Raw genomic sequence first — 16,073 nt, 5'->3', positions numbered from 1 at the left:
TCTCTACAAGAGGTGATGCAAAACGTTTTCTGCTGACTCAAGAAAATTACACGCATAGGGAAGGAAGTAGTAACATGAGTACTTAACACAGCAGTAGTACATTTGTAGAATTAAAGACGTAGAAATGAAATGACCTGACATGGCTGGTAAGAGGGTTTCGATTGTTAACAGATGCAGGGAGGAGCTGTATGAGGCAACTGAAATTGTTCGCCTTTTGTTACAGGGAGTGTTACATCAATAGACAGGGCTTTGGAACGTGAAAAATGTCAAAAAGATAAGAAAGTTTCCCAGGTGTGGAAGAGAATGTTCAGTTAAGGATGGCTCAAGGGCCTGTAGACGTTTGGACAGATAAGAATGCCTATATTGGCTGAGAATGAATACATCGATTGGGAAGGATTTTGGTATTAATGATTAGTGGACAGACATGAACGGTTAAATTTGTTGGATTAGCTAAAGTGATAAGGACTTTTGCAGCCGTCCTCATCGATAGGGAATATTCTATAACCTGGAAGTTACATTGACATCGATGTTAATAGGAATTCAGTCAACCGACAGACGTAGCAATAATTCGATAGATTAGAGGAAGCCACAAACATTGGGAGGATTATGGTGAATTGAGGCGGTTATAGACTTGCGAGGTCTGTAGGTTTGGGAATGGGTGGCAGAGATAGTCAGCGTTGTATGTATAGCGAGGGATGTTTTCTTTCTGCCAACGAAAATTGCCGGAGAGTTGGAGGAAAGGATTACAGAGATGATTCCGCACAGCAGTAAAAGGAGTGGAATAGTTGTTAATGGCGGTGGTGGGGGGTAACTTTCCTAATATTTCGTTAACCTTAACTATTTCTGTTTTTGTCCAATGTGTTCAGTATGGTTTCCTGACACAGGATGCAGATAAGCCAACAAGGCCACATTGGATTTGGCCCTGAGGAATGAAACAGGCAAGAATGTAGGTTTAGAGGTGGTGAACAGTTTAGTGATAGTGACCACAATCCATTTGACTTTAATATACCGATGCAAAGGGACAGGTATATACTGCAGGGCAAGACGTAGAGCTGGGGGAAAAGGCAATTACGATGTGATGAGGCAAAAGTTTGGATGTTATAGCTTACGAAGGAACCTGTACGGATTGGGCACAATTGAAATGTGGATCTTCGTCAAGGTAAAGCTACTGAATGCGCTTGACAATTATTTACCTGTCAGGCAGGGAGGAAGTGGTCGAGCGAGGGAAGCTTGGTTTACTAAACAAGTTAAAATGAGTCGTGAAGGCTCAGTTCGGACGCTTGAGATGTCCAACATAGTCAGGAAGGAGACCAAAGGAGAGCTAATAAAAAGCAGGAAGAATTAAGGAAAACTCTGAAACTTTCTGTCGGTATGTCAGGAGTAAAAGATGAATTGAATAAGGTTAGGGCAATCCACGAACAGTAGTGGGAAGTTGTGTGTGGAATACGAGGAGATAGGAGATCGGCAAAATGAATATTTTTCCTCAGTATTCGTCGAGGAAAAAGACAATGTTGGCGAGGAGCATTCTGAGATACAGACTACTAGACTGTGTAAGTGTCAGTGTTGGAATGAGGTGGACAAAGTTAAAAATCACGCAACACCAGATTATCGTATAGCAGTTTTTTAAAAAAAACATTCATTTGGTAGCACTGGACGTGATTGAGGTTCATAAAGAGGGTGTGTTCGCAATTCTGGGAAGCATGAAAATAGGTACGAAGCTGGGCCAGATGGGATTTATATGAGGCGTTTTTGGGAATCAAGGGAAGAGATTACAATGCCTTTGGCATTGATCATTGTGTCGCATTGTATGCAGGAATAGTGCCAGTGGACTGGAGGATATAAATTGCTTCCCTTGTTTAAGATGGGAAGAAGAGACAATCCTGGTAATTATAGATCAGTGAGCCTTACTTCGGTTGTGGGTGAAATGTTTGAAGGAGTGCAAACGGTTCCCTGTGTGAGACCCTCGCTGGCTATGTTGAAGGTATCTTGAATTTTTTTTTCAGAATCCCCAGTTTTCTTCACAGCGCTATTATTATTAAAGGCGTGAAGTGGAGGCATAGGGAATGCCTTATCGATAATGAGTTGCAGGCCAAAGGAAAATGGCATAGTTTCTCCGCTCCCAGGAAGTTTTGGAAAATGAAGCATATACCGTCTGTTCCAACCCTTTACGGACTGCTGTGGAGGTCATTACAGTTCCTCACTGTGGATCGTCCGAACTGCCGATCGATGAGTTGTGATTTGCGCACTGTTGTTATGAGGGTGTCCTTCAGCACCTTTTGGTGTCCATCGCATTATTGCTCATCTGAACAGATCTTGTGAACGCGTAGTCCTTCTCAACAGAGGATAGCTTTTATAGCATGTTTACGCTGGCAGCCTGAGAAGTGCAGCGTCATGACCTTATCTGTGAGTTTGTGATGAATCTTGTATTAAAAAATGCAAACAGATTTTTCATGGCACTGATTAGAAAGTTTGCAGGCTGAGGTAAAATTGTATAAAACTTCAGTTTGACCACATATGGTGTAAGATGTGCAGCTCTCATTTTCATAAGACAGGAAGGATGAGGAGAATTTGGAGATGGTACAAAAGAGGTTTGCCAGAGATTGTGTGGATGAGAGTGGGAAAGGTATAACGAATTGTTCGACAGCCTTCGATTGTTTTTGCAATAGTGTTGGAGGCTGAAGGCCAGCTGCAAAAGGCAAATCGAATCAAAAGAGACAACCGTAGTGTCGATAGTCAGAATGTCCTTTCCAATGTGAAAGTGTCAATGACATCATTTTAAGCTGATCGTGTAAATATTTAAACGAGATGTGCGACTCATTTTTTTTTGCACATTAAAGGTAGACGATGCTGTCTGAGGTATTCGAAGTAGAAGTGTGAGTAAAGGTGTTTTGAAATGGCATATAGATAGATGGGCCATGTGTGGGAAGATGGAATTAATTTAAAATGGCATAATCGTCAGCGCAGCCATGATGGGCAGAACGGCCAAAACTTTTCAATTTTCTAACTTGCCAGCATCTATCCTGTCAAAACCACTCTGAATCTTGAACATTGCAGAAAATTTCTCTCTCATTCTTCGATACTCCAATCGGTTCAATCTCAGTCTACTCAAACTATTCTCATTAGAAAATACCTTCATTCTCAAAATCAGGCGAGTGAACCGTCTCTGGCTTGTCTCCTATTCAAGGACATTTTTGCTCAGGTCACAGTTTTAGCAAGACATTCCTATTTTTATTCTCCATTCCCTTTTTAATAAACGTAGCGGATGATTTGAATTTTGTGTTAGTTGCTGAAACTGTAAGTTACTTTTGTCAGTTTGATACAAAACGTCTCGGAAAACGTTTGTCCGTGAGTCTGCAACAAAAAGATGTGAGACTAACTATAAGATGGGAATGTGCTCGAAGATATTATAAATGATATAACAACTTTAAAAAGGGCCCTTTGCAACAATGGGAGGGCAGAAAATTTTATTAAGTGAAATATATTCGATGAATATTTTGGATTTTAATACTTGGTGTGTCTTCAAAAATTAGAATAAGTATGTTTGGGGAGGGGAGAGGCAGCGGGTTGATTTGATTTATTCGAAATTTCACTAGTCTCTTAACAAGTTTCAAAACGGGCTAATAAGTAAGTCGAGAGACTATATGAACCGTTAAATGTCATTGGTTTCACAACGTTCGCATGAAATACTAAATAAAATTTCGGCGTCAATAATTCCGAGGTAGAAAGACATTGAGGATGGAACTTGGGAAACAAACGTTGATGTGATGAAAAGAGTTGAAAATAGACAGCAAAGTGTAAATGTAGACAAAACCTTCGAACTTGATGAGGTGCAACCCAGGACATTTGTAAAGCTTAGGACGTAATTGCGAAGCCGAACGCACAGATGCTTTTGTGCCCCACATTCACAGTGAGGAGCTGGAAGGCTGGCGGGTGGCGAATATTGTTTCATCACTTATTTGGCTGTAAGGGTAATCCAGAAAATGCAGACGAGTGAGAATGACATCAGTGATGGATGAAGAATTGGAGGAGATTCTGAGGCTGGATTTTAATTTATTTGAAAAGATAAGGACTGATCAAAATAGCGCGCACGACTTTAAAACTGGCATTGTGTCTCACAAACACGATCGAATTTTTCAGATTTTGGCTGAGTGATGAAGGCAGAGTAGTGGACGTTATCCAAATGGAATTCAACAAAGTCTACGAAAAGTTTTCACATAACAGACGGATTAATAAATTTCTATCACGCAATATGATGGAGACCTCAGCAACTGGATGCAGAATTGGTTGGATGCCAAGAGTTAGGGTGCTCGTGGAAGTTTGTCTCTGAGAGGTGAGGCCTGTTACCAATGGTGTGCCATGTGCTTCAATTCTGGGTCCACTATGCATCATTTACATAAACCATTTGGCAAGATTTTGTGTGGTATGTTTCGTGTGTTTGCGCATGTCACTTCAAATGTTGGGTTGTAGGGAATGAGGAAGGTTGTATACAAATACAACGAGAGCTTGAACAACTGGTCCCAAAGACTCTGGAATGCGATGTGCTATATTCTGTTCAGACAAGGCAGAACACATTTAAACTTTTAATCGCAGCGAACTGAATAGCGTTATTAAACATAAAGAATGAAATCTACACTACCCAGTCCCTTCAATTTACCGCTGTGCCTTACCGCCTTTTTACTCTGTTTACTTTCGACAGTTTTTTTTTCTCAAGCTCAAGCAATTGGATTTATTTCTGTTTCAGGTTTTTTTTGTCCTTTATGTGGTCGTTTTCAAGCTTCATAATGCCTTTGAAATCTTCTTTATCACAATTTCCCGGAGGATCTCTGAGTCTGCCATTCCTCATTCACTCAGCTTCATGAAACAACGTTCGATCTGAGCTAATTACGCCCCGATCCAGTTACACAATTTGTTACTCAAAGAAACACTGACAAAAACATTCTTTAAACTCCTAAACGATAGTATAGTGTGAGTCTTCCACATTATACTAAGATTGAAATGTCCCAAACTATTGAAGTGCTTTTGTACAACTTTCGATGAATTCCTGCTTAATGCAGTCACGAACATTGAAATGCTCCTAAGTGGCCTCAACACTGTTGTCCTGCCTATGTTTTTGACACATATTATCCTGAATGCGCACATATCCTGATTCGAGTTCATAATCTGATGCAAAGTTCTTTCTCCTAAGTCCCTTTGCGTTCCATTACCGTCAGGGTTACTCATCGTCCTTTACCATTCTGCCTTGGTCTCCACAAGGTTGTGCATCATTGAAAATTTATGTTCCACTATTTGTTCACCCTGGAATCATATCACTACGGTGACTAGACCTCATTTCTCTCTAAATCACAGTTGTATCTATCTTGTTACAGATACGTTGTCTATTTTAAAATGAATGTTTGATGGAGATGAGCAGGAGTGTTGGCTTTGTGTATCTTTCGAAGCCAGTAGCATTCCCGTAAGCGAGAATTACTTGAGATAAGTGTGCGTATGGATCTCTGAAAAACTGGATTGAAAGTTTTGATCGATCTGTTTAGTGCATGGGTCTTTTTCTTGACCGGATCGGCCAGCAGTTACCTGACGTGATCCTAGTTGTTCACTTGTCTGTTGGCTGCTTCGCAGTAATCCGTTCTATTTTGAATGACCATGGTTCCTACTATGTCTGCAGGTTTGATGATAATACTGTGATTAGTTTTGAGAGCAGGAATGGCGTTGCGTTGTCACTGGGTGTCGTTTTGCTCTACATTTTGAGTGGAGTTGGTGAAAAGTGTTCACAAATTACCCGGCATTTTGTGCAGACATGACAAGCAATGGCAGCAGCCCTCCAGAGGGGTTCGAATCGACTATTTCTTTGCACACTCCTGCATGATTCTCTCTGACGCATGTTCTGGTTCATCAGGTGGCTCATTTGATCGGTGCTGACAACTTCGATGAATTCCTGGAGTCTTATTCATCGGATGAATTCATTCCTGTCTCCTGCAAGAACAACGGTTTTCATTTTGGTGGTGGCCCAGAAATTGAGCCCTCAGCTGAGAACTTCAGTGTCTTCCAGTTGAAAGGTGTGGTCTATTTCGGTGCAGTTTTCAGCTTTGGTGCCAGTGCGGTCATTGGATACTGCTCGTGAAGTCAAGCAGATATTATGGAAACAGCTGAATGGACACAAAGCAACAATCCACAAAAAGTGACGTTACCTCCAAGTCATAGGACATAGAACATCGAACATTTCAGTGCAGTCCATCCAGTCATCGATGTTGCGTCGACCAGTGAACCAAAATGAAAGCCATCCCATCTGCAATATTCCGTTCTTGTCCATGCCTATGAAAGTACCATATAAATGCTCTTCAATTTGGCGAATCTACTATTGTTGCAGGGCGTGTGTTCCATCCCTCTCCTACTCTCTGACAAAATAAATTACCTCTGTCATCTGCTCTATGTATGTCGCTCCTCAATTCAAAAATACATCACCTCCTGCCAGCCATCGCCATCCGATGAGAAATGCTCTCGCAGTCCAATCGATCTAACCCTCTAATTGTCGGACATATCATAATTAAGCCGCCTCTCGCCCTTCTTCTCCAACGAAAGCATCCTCACGTCCTTCAGCCTTTCCTGGTGAGACCTTCCCTCCGTAATAGGCAACATCTTAGTAAATCACCTCTGATCCTTTTCCAAAGCTTACACATCCGTCCTCTAATGTGTTGGCCAGTTCTGTATGCAATACTCCAAATGTGGTCACACCAGGGTGGAGGGTGGACACTATATCGATCAGGGGCATTCGGTCTCGAATCATCAAATGACAATCCTTCAAGGGGGACTTCGGTACATGCAACAATGCACAGTGGCTGAGCAGAGGCAGATAGCCCATCTAAACCAATGGCCTCAGTCGAGTCTTCGTGTTTCTGGCATACGAGAGGTTATCCGACTTCGCTGTACACACTGTCTCATGCACACCCAAGCTCAAATATATACAAAATCCAACATACCCACGCAGACCCGCTCTCATACACATTGTGGCAAGCGTTTACAGTGTCATGCACCTGAAAAGATCAATTGAACAAAGTCAAATTGCATTTCAATATTTGATATTTTAGACTGGGTGGCAGTTTCGATTCATTAATATGTAAATTCTAGAACTCCTTTAAAGTTACATTCTCGAGATATCTTTCAAAGGTTTACCAAAAAAAAACGAATACTCTCATCTAAGACAATGCATTTGGAGTGTGAGCTTAGAGTCTGTCTGTCTCCCAAACATGATTCAGACTGTCTTATTTCTATAGTAGGAATGTATGAAAAAATAAAATTCATGGATTGGCTGCCTGCGTTGACTGTCTATAGCTTATGCGTTTTTTGAGCAATTTGAACATATTTGCAAACATAATTCTGCGAATGCCAATTCGCCCCACAGACCTATATGTATGCGTGTGCATGAGAGAAAGAGGTAGTGGCTGTGTGCATATGAGTGTGCGCTTGGGAGTGTGACTAAAATTGAGACTGTGTATTTTCGTGTGTGCATTCACACTAAAATGTGTGTGCGTGTGACTGACAAAAAGCATGAGAAGTGTATGTGAATGTTTGTGATTGTAGGGCATATGTTGAGGAGATCCTAAGCTTACACTTCAAATGCATTGTGTGCGATAAAATTAAACGGTATTTTTGGGAAACCTTTGAAAGTTATCTCGAGAATGTAACTTGAAAGGAGTTCTAGAATTTACATATTAATGAAGCGAAATGTGCCACCCATTCAAAAATATAAAAATTGAAAAGAAATCTAGGTTTGTTACATGGATCTTTTCAGGTGCATGACACTGTAAACGTTTGCTATATTTTCTGTATATTAGAACTCTCGTCCACGTTACCTCATGAAGTATCCACGTTCTTAAATCTCGTGATTCCTAATGGACCTGTTGGACTATGACCTGGTGTTGTATAACTTTGAACTTTAATGGAGAAGGTCACTTTGGCACAAAGCGTGCTCGGAAGAGATTGATTGACTGGAGTGGAGGCCACAGAGAATGCATTCTGGGAAAAGGAGCAGTTTACAGACACATGGAACGATTATACTGTTTGGAATGACCTATACAGATATGGTGTAAGGCTGGACAGCAGTCATGATAATCAATGTAGTCAGGAATCCAATAATTTATTGGTATAAAGGAGAACTGAAGATGTTACAGTCAAGAGATGTTTAAGCAATTCAGTTTACTTTACAGAAATGAAAATGTTTGCAGCAAGTAACAGTGATGAGGAGTGTTGCAACAAATGGCGAAGGCGATTTTGAAAGGGAGACTTCTAAAGGGAGGAACAGTTGACAGTCATATGAATCTTTGTAAGGACTGTAGATGCTTAAATAGACTGGGAGTGTTCTGGAGTCTGTCGGAGTTTATGGGGATAAAGACAATAGTGTGGATGAGACATAGTTCCATAGAGATGGAAAGCAGAGACTGGAGGAAGATATGAGTAGAATTCGGATTGTTTGTCAATAGTCCATTCGGCCCATTCCGACAGATTCGAAGTAGTGCACACAAATCATCTAACAAGCATCTCACCCTGACCTATCCCCGTACCTATCCATGTAACCCTCTATTTCTCATGGTTAATATAGCTCACCCTACATATCCTTGAACAGTATAGGCAACTATGCATGGCCAATCAACCTAACGTGCCCTCGTTAGAACAATAGAAAGAAATGCAGCCACCAGAAGTCAGCCACACAAGCACGGGAAGAATATGCGAATTCCACACGGACTGTCGCTTGAATCGATCCAAGTGTGGGGCTGCAGAGTTAAACCCTGAGCCACAATATCACCGCTACATTCAATTGTACAGAGCATTACAGATATTGAATCAGGTCAGTGAATACACGAAGTCTGTTGCAACTGGAGGGGGATAATGTCCGAGTGCAGTGTAGGAAATTGAGAATGTTACATGCATGGTACTGATCAGAAGGACTTGCCTAGGTTACAGTAACAGGGAGGGCGATAGAAGCTCTCATAAATTACTGCGGTTGGCATGTTTGTCGAGATTCGATGAAGTTAACAATCCACAGATTTGAAGACAATCAATGAAGTTGCAGAGTAAGCAAGGATTCATTTGGCTGGTGGAGGTTACGTGCAGAGAGAGTTGACATGAATGGAAGTTGTTCGATCAATCAAGAGGATGCTAAATACACACAAATGGTGTTAGTGGGTTCAGCATGCTCGAGAGTTCGGAAGGCAAGTTGTAACCGGAGGTACGCAAACATAAGTGACATTATACTGACGGAAGAACTCATAGAGATAGAGAACGATGGAGATATTAGGTGAGAATACAGGCATTGAGAGGGTTCAAGTTGGTACATAACGTTACAGAAACTGTGATTTGCCAGACAGGCTTAAGGTACAAGAGGAAATTGTACAGATTGGCTGGCTGGTGGAAAGTTGGAGGAAATAAGTTTCTGTAGGATAGCCTGTAGGGGCTCGAGAACATTAACATGACAATATGAACTGTAGAGGCTGGAGGTAGGTTACCATGGGGAAGCTGTTTGGGGCTGGGGAATATTATGGACTGGACGGGTTGTAGGTCATGGATAACATGACAGAGATGATGATACCTTCGTTTTTTAAGAGAAATCCATTGACCATAGTTCTCTCAGTTTCAAAGTTGTTGCAGAAAGAAATAATGATAATTAAACGCCTAAATTTGGGGCAGGTCCCATATTATTAGATTAACATGATCAGTAGGCACTATTACTAACACAAGAAAGGATCTGGCAAATATAGGCTGGGGAGGGGCTGCTCGCAATTGGGTCTATGCTCCGAAAGTAGTAGCATTTTAAAGTGAAACGGTAAGAATTGGTGGCCAGTTCTGCGGAGATTCAAAGGCAAAGACAGCAAATCCAGTGAATACTCACAATGCGATATTGGGATTTTGGTAAAGAAAGTACAATGTGATAAAAACAGGCGTAGCCCTTCAAAAACGTGAAGAGTGCAAGGGGATCCTTTAAGATGAAGCATAAAACATGATCATAAACTACCCGCGGCAGTTGCTATTATGAAAACCCACGTGTTATTTTATAAGTATACTTCGAGTAAGAGGATTCACATGGAAAGAGTGGGGCCTGTTATAAACCAACTGACAATTAGTGCATGGAGTCAGACGGAATCGGTGCAGAATTAAATGAATTCTTCTCATCTGTTTTGACACAGGCGAATCACATTGGAGGCAGTGGTCCTAGTTGGATGGTGAGATTTAGAACGTGTTAAGATCAATGAGGAGGAGATACTAAATGTTGCGCATGCATAAACTTGGAGAAATCTCCGTGGCCCAATCACGTGTATACCATGCTGCTATGGAAGGCAACGGAAGAAATCATTAGGGCGCTGGCCAGTAAGTTGACGAGGTTGCTGGTCACAAGTACAGTGCCGAGTGACTGGACAATAGATAATATGTTACTTCTGTTTAATAATGGCAGTAGGGATACGCCAGGTAATTACAAAGCAGGTCGTCCGACTTCAGTGAGGGGGAAAACATTTGAAAAGGTTCTGAGGGACGGAATGACAATACTTGGAACGACAAGAATAGATTAGAGATTGTACGAATTTGTTGGAGAGAGCTCATGTCTGATGACTTCAGTTGCGGTTTTTGGAATTACGTTAAAAATACTCATGAGGTCAATGCAAATGATGTTATTTACATGGACTTCAGGAAGGCCCTTGGCAGATTCTCAAATGGAATGCTGGTCGAAAAGGTAAGAGCCAATGGGATGTAACAGACCTAAGCAAACGGTTACAGTATTGACAAAGGATTGGAATCCTTGACCAGCGGTGTATCATTGGGATCTGTGCAGGGACCATTACTGTTTATTATGTACTTTAATGAATCGGTTGTGTAAGCAGAAGGCAGCTTTAGTAGGTTTTAAGATGGAATGAAAGGTGGGAGGTGTCCATAGTGAGCCGGATGGTGTCAGGCTACAGTCTGATATCAATCAGATGATGAACTGAGCAGAGTAATGGCAGACGGAATATACTTCTGATAAGTATGGGTTAATATACTGTGTTCGGTATGAGAAGCTAGGCACACACATAATGATCAGCAGGTCTTTGAGGAATAATGAGGGACACGGGGATCTTGGTGAACAAATTCAATATATCCTGAAGGTGACAGCACAGTTTGAAATTGTGTTGAAGAAACCTGACTGGGTGCACAGCAACCAATGTCCCAGTGAGGTGAATTGCTAGAGAAATATGAGAAGACTTCATCTTGTCTGACAGGCAGATGGGACCCTAAGCAGTGGTAAGTACAGATTCAAGTTTGAGGATGTTATTGAAGTTCAAGAGAACAATTTTAATAAACAAGGCAGGCAAGAACACAACAGGCAATGAGGGAAATCTGATGCATGTAATTGCATTTGATTCAATGCAGGTAAAGTAGATGAACTCAGTGCAGGAGTGGAACTGGGATATCTTAGGTATTGCAGAAACACAGCTGAGTGAGGGTAAGCACTGGCCACGCAATGTTCCAGGCGGCAGGTGCTTTGCATAATTCACAACAGTACTTGTAGAGAATATCCCTGCGATTCGTCAAGTGAAGCTTTATCAGTAGAACGGGGCAAGAAAAATGTGTCATCACTTGGATACGTTTGGACTACAGTTCTGCAATATTCTGTGGGGGAATATGGTGTAAATATCTCAGGAGATTTCAGATACCTTGTCGACTAATGGGTTTATAATGGAAGGGGATTTTAACGTGCCAAACCTAGACTGGGACTGCCATGGAGTTAAAAGCTTGGATGGGATGATTCTTTTTTTACTGTATTCCCGAGACCTTTCTCAATCAATGTATGGATTTATCGAAAGAAGAATGAAAGAATCCTGATCATCTCTTGGGGAATAACAAAACGCAAGGGAGTGTGGTATTAGTCAGGGGTACATTGGCAAAGTGAGAAACATTGTATTAATTGGAAAGCAGTTATGGAAAAGGACATGACATGTCCACAAGATGAAGTTCTAAATCGGAACAAGGAGAATCTTGATAATGTTGGACATGAACAAGGAAATGGAGATTGCGAAGGCTATTTGTACGTGAAGGGAAGTCTATCACATGGAAATGATTTACAAGTGAGATAAAATGAGCAGTCAATGTCAGCATGTTCCTGTTCGGGTTAAGGCTATTGCTGCCAGAAATGGTAAGTGTTGGCTGTCTTTTGAGGGTACAACCAACTGGACCATTGGAATCCCCTGACCAACATTGCAGTTGGAGGAATACACATTGGATGGAAATCAGCAAAGCAAAAAGGGGAGATGAAATACATTTGGAAGAGATGGTTTTGGATAATTCGAAGAGACATTACAAGTGTATTTTGTGCGAAAGAATAACAAGGAGGAAATAGGTGCGGTTAATGATCAACAAAGCCATCGATGCTTGCAACCACAAGATCATAAACTTAAATTACAGTTCAGGACATACTACAGTCAAAGATGGGGGACCTCAGGGAACTAAACAGTGATTGTTTCGACCACTATGGGAAAACAGTGTGCAATATTGGTCTCTCTGTCATTGGAAGGATTTAGACATAGTCGGAAGTCGTTATCTTCACGTTTCAGTCTGTTGAATACAGGACATTGGAAGTCATGTTGAAATTGCTAAGTTCTCTTCTACATTAATGTATCAAGTTCTCGTCGTCCGTTACTGGAAGCGCATTGTTAAACTGGAGAGGGTTCAGAAGAGATTTATCAGAATGTTGTTAGTATTGAACGTTTCATTTGTAAAAAAAGGATGTGTTGTCCAGGATTCTTTCAATGGACCTCATAAACGATTGTACGATACTGGTGAGTACAGACAGAGTTAATGATATTTGTCTTTTCTCGTGACTGTGAGAATTCCAAGACGGGAGGTCACATTTTTAAGATTAAAAAACAGATTTAAGAGAAAAAGATATGTAGTGCAAAATTTTATGCAGAGGGTGGTTTGTACGAGGAATGAACTTCCCGACGGAGGGTGAATGTCTTTGCAAATACAACATTTCAGAGATATTTGGATAAGTATATGAATCCACGAAGTTTGTATTGATATGGTGCAGGAACAGGCTAGTAGCATGTGTTTAGTTTCAGATTATGGTCGTCATCGACAAAACGGGATGTTCTGCGCTCTATGACTTTCTGGCTATGAATATAAAGTTATGCCATTACTTAACAAAGGATGCAATGAAAGCTAGAGATCTACAGATGTGTCAGGCAGACCTTAGTGGTGGCTGCGTTCTTGAAGCCCTTTCTGTGATATACGTTTAAATGCATCTGGAATGGAGGGAAAGATTATGGATAGTCAGCATGGTTTGGTGTGTGGGAAATCATGTTGCACAAAGTTAATTACATTTGTTGAAGATGTCACCAAGAAAATAGATGAAGGCTGAGAAATAAACGTCTTTTTTCTGGCTTCAGCAAGGCTTTCGACAGGGTTCAGCAGGGTACATTGTTTCATAGGATTTGATCACATGATATCAGAGCGAGGAGGTCAACTGGATACAGTGCCTTGTGCATTGGGCTATTGTTGTCGAATAGTGAGAAAGCAAGGGTGCTGTTGTATTCTTCCTTGAAAGTCGTATCATAGGTGCAGAGGGTTGTGAAAGCAATATTTAACGCGTTTATCTTCAATGATTTGTGTTCTTGAGTTGAAAATATTTGTTACATTGTCCTTAAAATTTCATTTGGACTTAGAAAAACTACATCACGTACTTTCAAATGCCTTAAAATGAATATCCTCGAGGTACAAGTGAGGTGAATAGCTACAGATAGGTGAGTTCAAAACGAAAGAGCATAAACGTGAGGAGATTGAGAAAAAAATTAAAGAGGGATCTGAGAGTCAGCATTTTCCACAGTAAAGTGAACCGCCAGAAGAAGTGATGGAACCAAGTAGAATAAAAATATATAAAAGTCATTTGCTCAGGTACATGTCGAGGAGAAGGTTGAAGTGTTATGCGTCAAAAGCAGGCACAAATAACTACTTTAGTTTCGGAAACCTGATCAGTAAGGATGAGAGAGCTCAAAGTTCCAAGTCCGTGCTGCATGACTCCTTGTCTCTAGTTACTGGAGGAAGAGACTACCGAGATAAGGCATGTTGCCGAAAGTGAACCAAGTTACAGAGATAGTTCTAGTGATCTAGATTGGAGTCTGTTTCAAATATGTGGGGTATTGTCGCAGGGAGCAGGAGATTACCGAGGTAGGAAAAGCAATATGAGCCAAAATAATTGAAGACACTGGTCAACAATAAATGCTGCAGTAACAGTTTGGGAGAAAGACAACGGAACAGAAAGATCGTAGACATCATGACCAGCCTCTCCTGGGAGGCCTGTTTACATCTCTGTTGTCCTGATGCTCACTAAGACAGCGCAGGCATCGATGTTAAATGTGGACTTTTTACGCTGTGTTCGTACAACAAAACTTAAAGTATGAATGGCGATTAAGTCTGAGATCTTTCTATACTGTTCTTCGCTTCAGCATTGTATTTATGACCTGGTTGTTCGTCGATGTTCTTAGCCATCTAATTTTTTTCTACCCCATTCACAGTGAATAATGTTAACGTGCTGCAGGATTTATTGCAAGTTCCAGAACTACCTGCTCTTTGCTTCTCAGGCTGGCCAAACGTCTGAAATGTGGTGATGGCTGATACACCCAGCAGTTGGGAAGTTTATTGAATCAGGAACTTTCTGATTCCGTACAGGGGAAAGGACGCAATCAGAAATTTTACTGATGCAAGAATGTTTCACACGTAGAATGGAACTGAGTACCACAGATATCCGGAAACTCACAGTCTCCATCCCTGGACTGTGGTGCGTTGTGTCTCTGCAGACCAGAATTCAAAGCTGCAGGAGCGAGAGGTGTTGACAAAGGACTGCAAGTGGACTCACACTGTGAGGGATACAAAGTAGAGACTTGTTGGGTAATATTATCACTTTACAGCAAGTTTTCAGGATCAAACACTTGAGTACTTAAGAGATCGTGATTCATGGTGCCTTTGCGACAGTAACATGCTAACAGTGGATGTGTTGGTGCAATGGTATTATTGATAGGTTATTTACCCAGAAACTGGTGATGCAGACTAATGTTGGCCAATGACAGATTGTTGAATTTTGATTAAACGTTTCTCAAAAATGTTGTTAGCAAACAGAAAATACGAATTAAGCCACTGCTGATGTTAAAGAAAAATACATCTAACACATTCGTGTCTTTAGGAAAATCCATTTGTGATCAACTGGTGTGGACGTTTTAGTTTGACAACAGACACACTGCACTGTGATTGACTCTCAATAGCACTCGGAAATGACAGGCTGGGTACGCAATGAACACAGTCCGCTGATGTCTCAGCAACAAATCCAAACAAGGAAAAAAAGATGTGTCCAGAAAACCTAGCCACGCCGACGACATCAAAGACATCTCGGAAATTACTGCCAGACTATCTGAGACGCCTTGACATCATGTCAGCACGCAAAACCATAAGCACACTAAAACTAATTGTCTTTACATATCCGATACACACAAAAAGCAAAATTAATATCATTCACAAATACCGTGCATGAACTCTAACGAACATTCCATTGGACAAACACGCAGAAAACGTGCCAAAAGGATACATAAACATCAGCTAACCACAAAATAACATGACCGTCTGCTATCTCAATACCGACATACAGAAATGGGCACGATTTCGACTGGTGCAACACATCCAACCTCGGACAAGCCCAACAGAGACACGCACTAAAATTCCGAGAAGCATGACTTTCTAACTAGAACTCTGCAAATAAACACATTGACTTGGACAGCATTTATCAACCCATGAGTAAATGAACAGGAAATGACGTAATCATAGGAAAAAGGCGTCGTCACTGGAAATGACATTAACAATACAAAGAAACACAAACATAGAAGTATAAAAGCAGAAAACATCAACAATGCATCCTTTGGAACGTCTCTGAAGATGTTATCTAGTGTGGTGACAAAACGTCTAATAATGTACCTTCCAGCTCAGCGAGCAATCCAACATTCAGAATGGTGTCCATAAATATGGAGGATTTGCTAAATCTATAAATGCTGTAATTCTGACCATGTGTG

Source organism: Chiloscyllium punctatum, chromosome 19 (assembly GCF_047496795.1).
Source record: "Chiloscyllium punctatum isolate Juve2018m chromosome 19, sChiPun1.3, whole genome shotgun sequence".
NCBI lineage: Eukaryota > Metazoa > Chordata > Chondrichthyes > Orectolobiformes > Hemiscylliidae > Chiloscyllium > Chiloscyllium punctatum.
Note: the sequence above shows the minus strand (reverse complement) of the source record.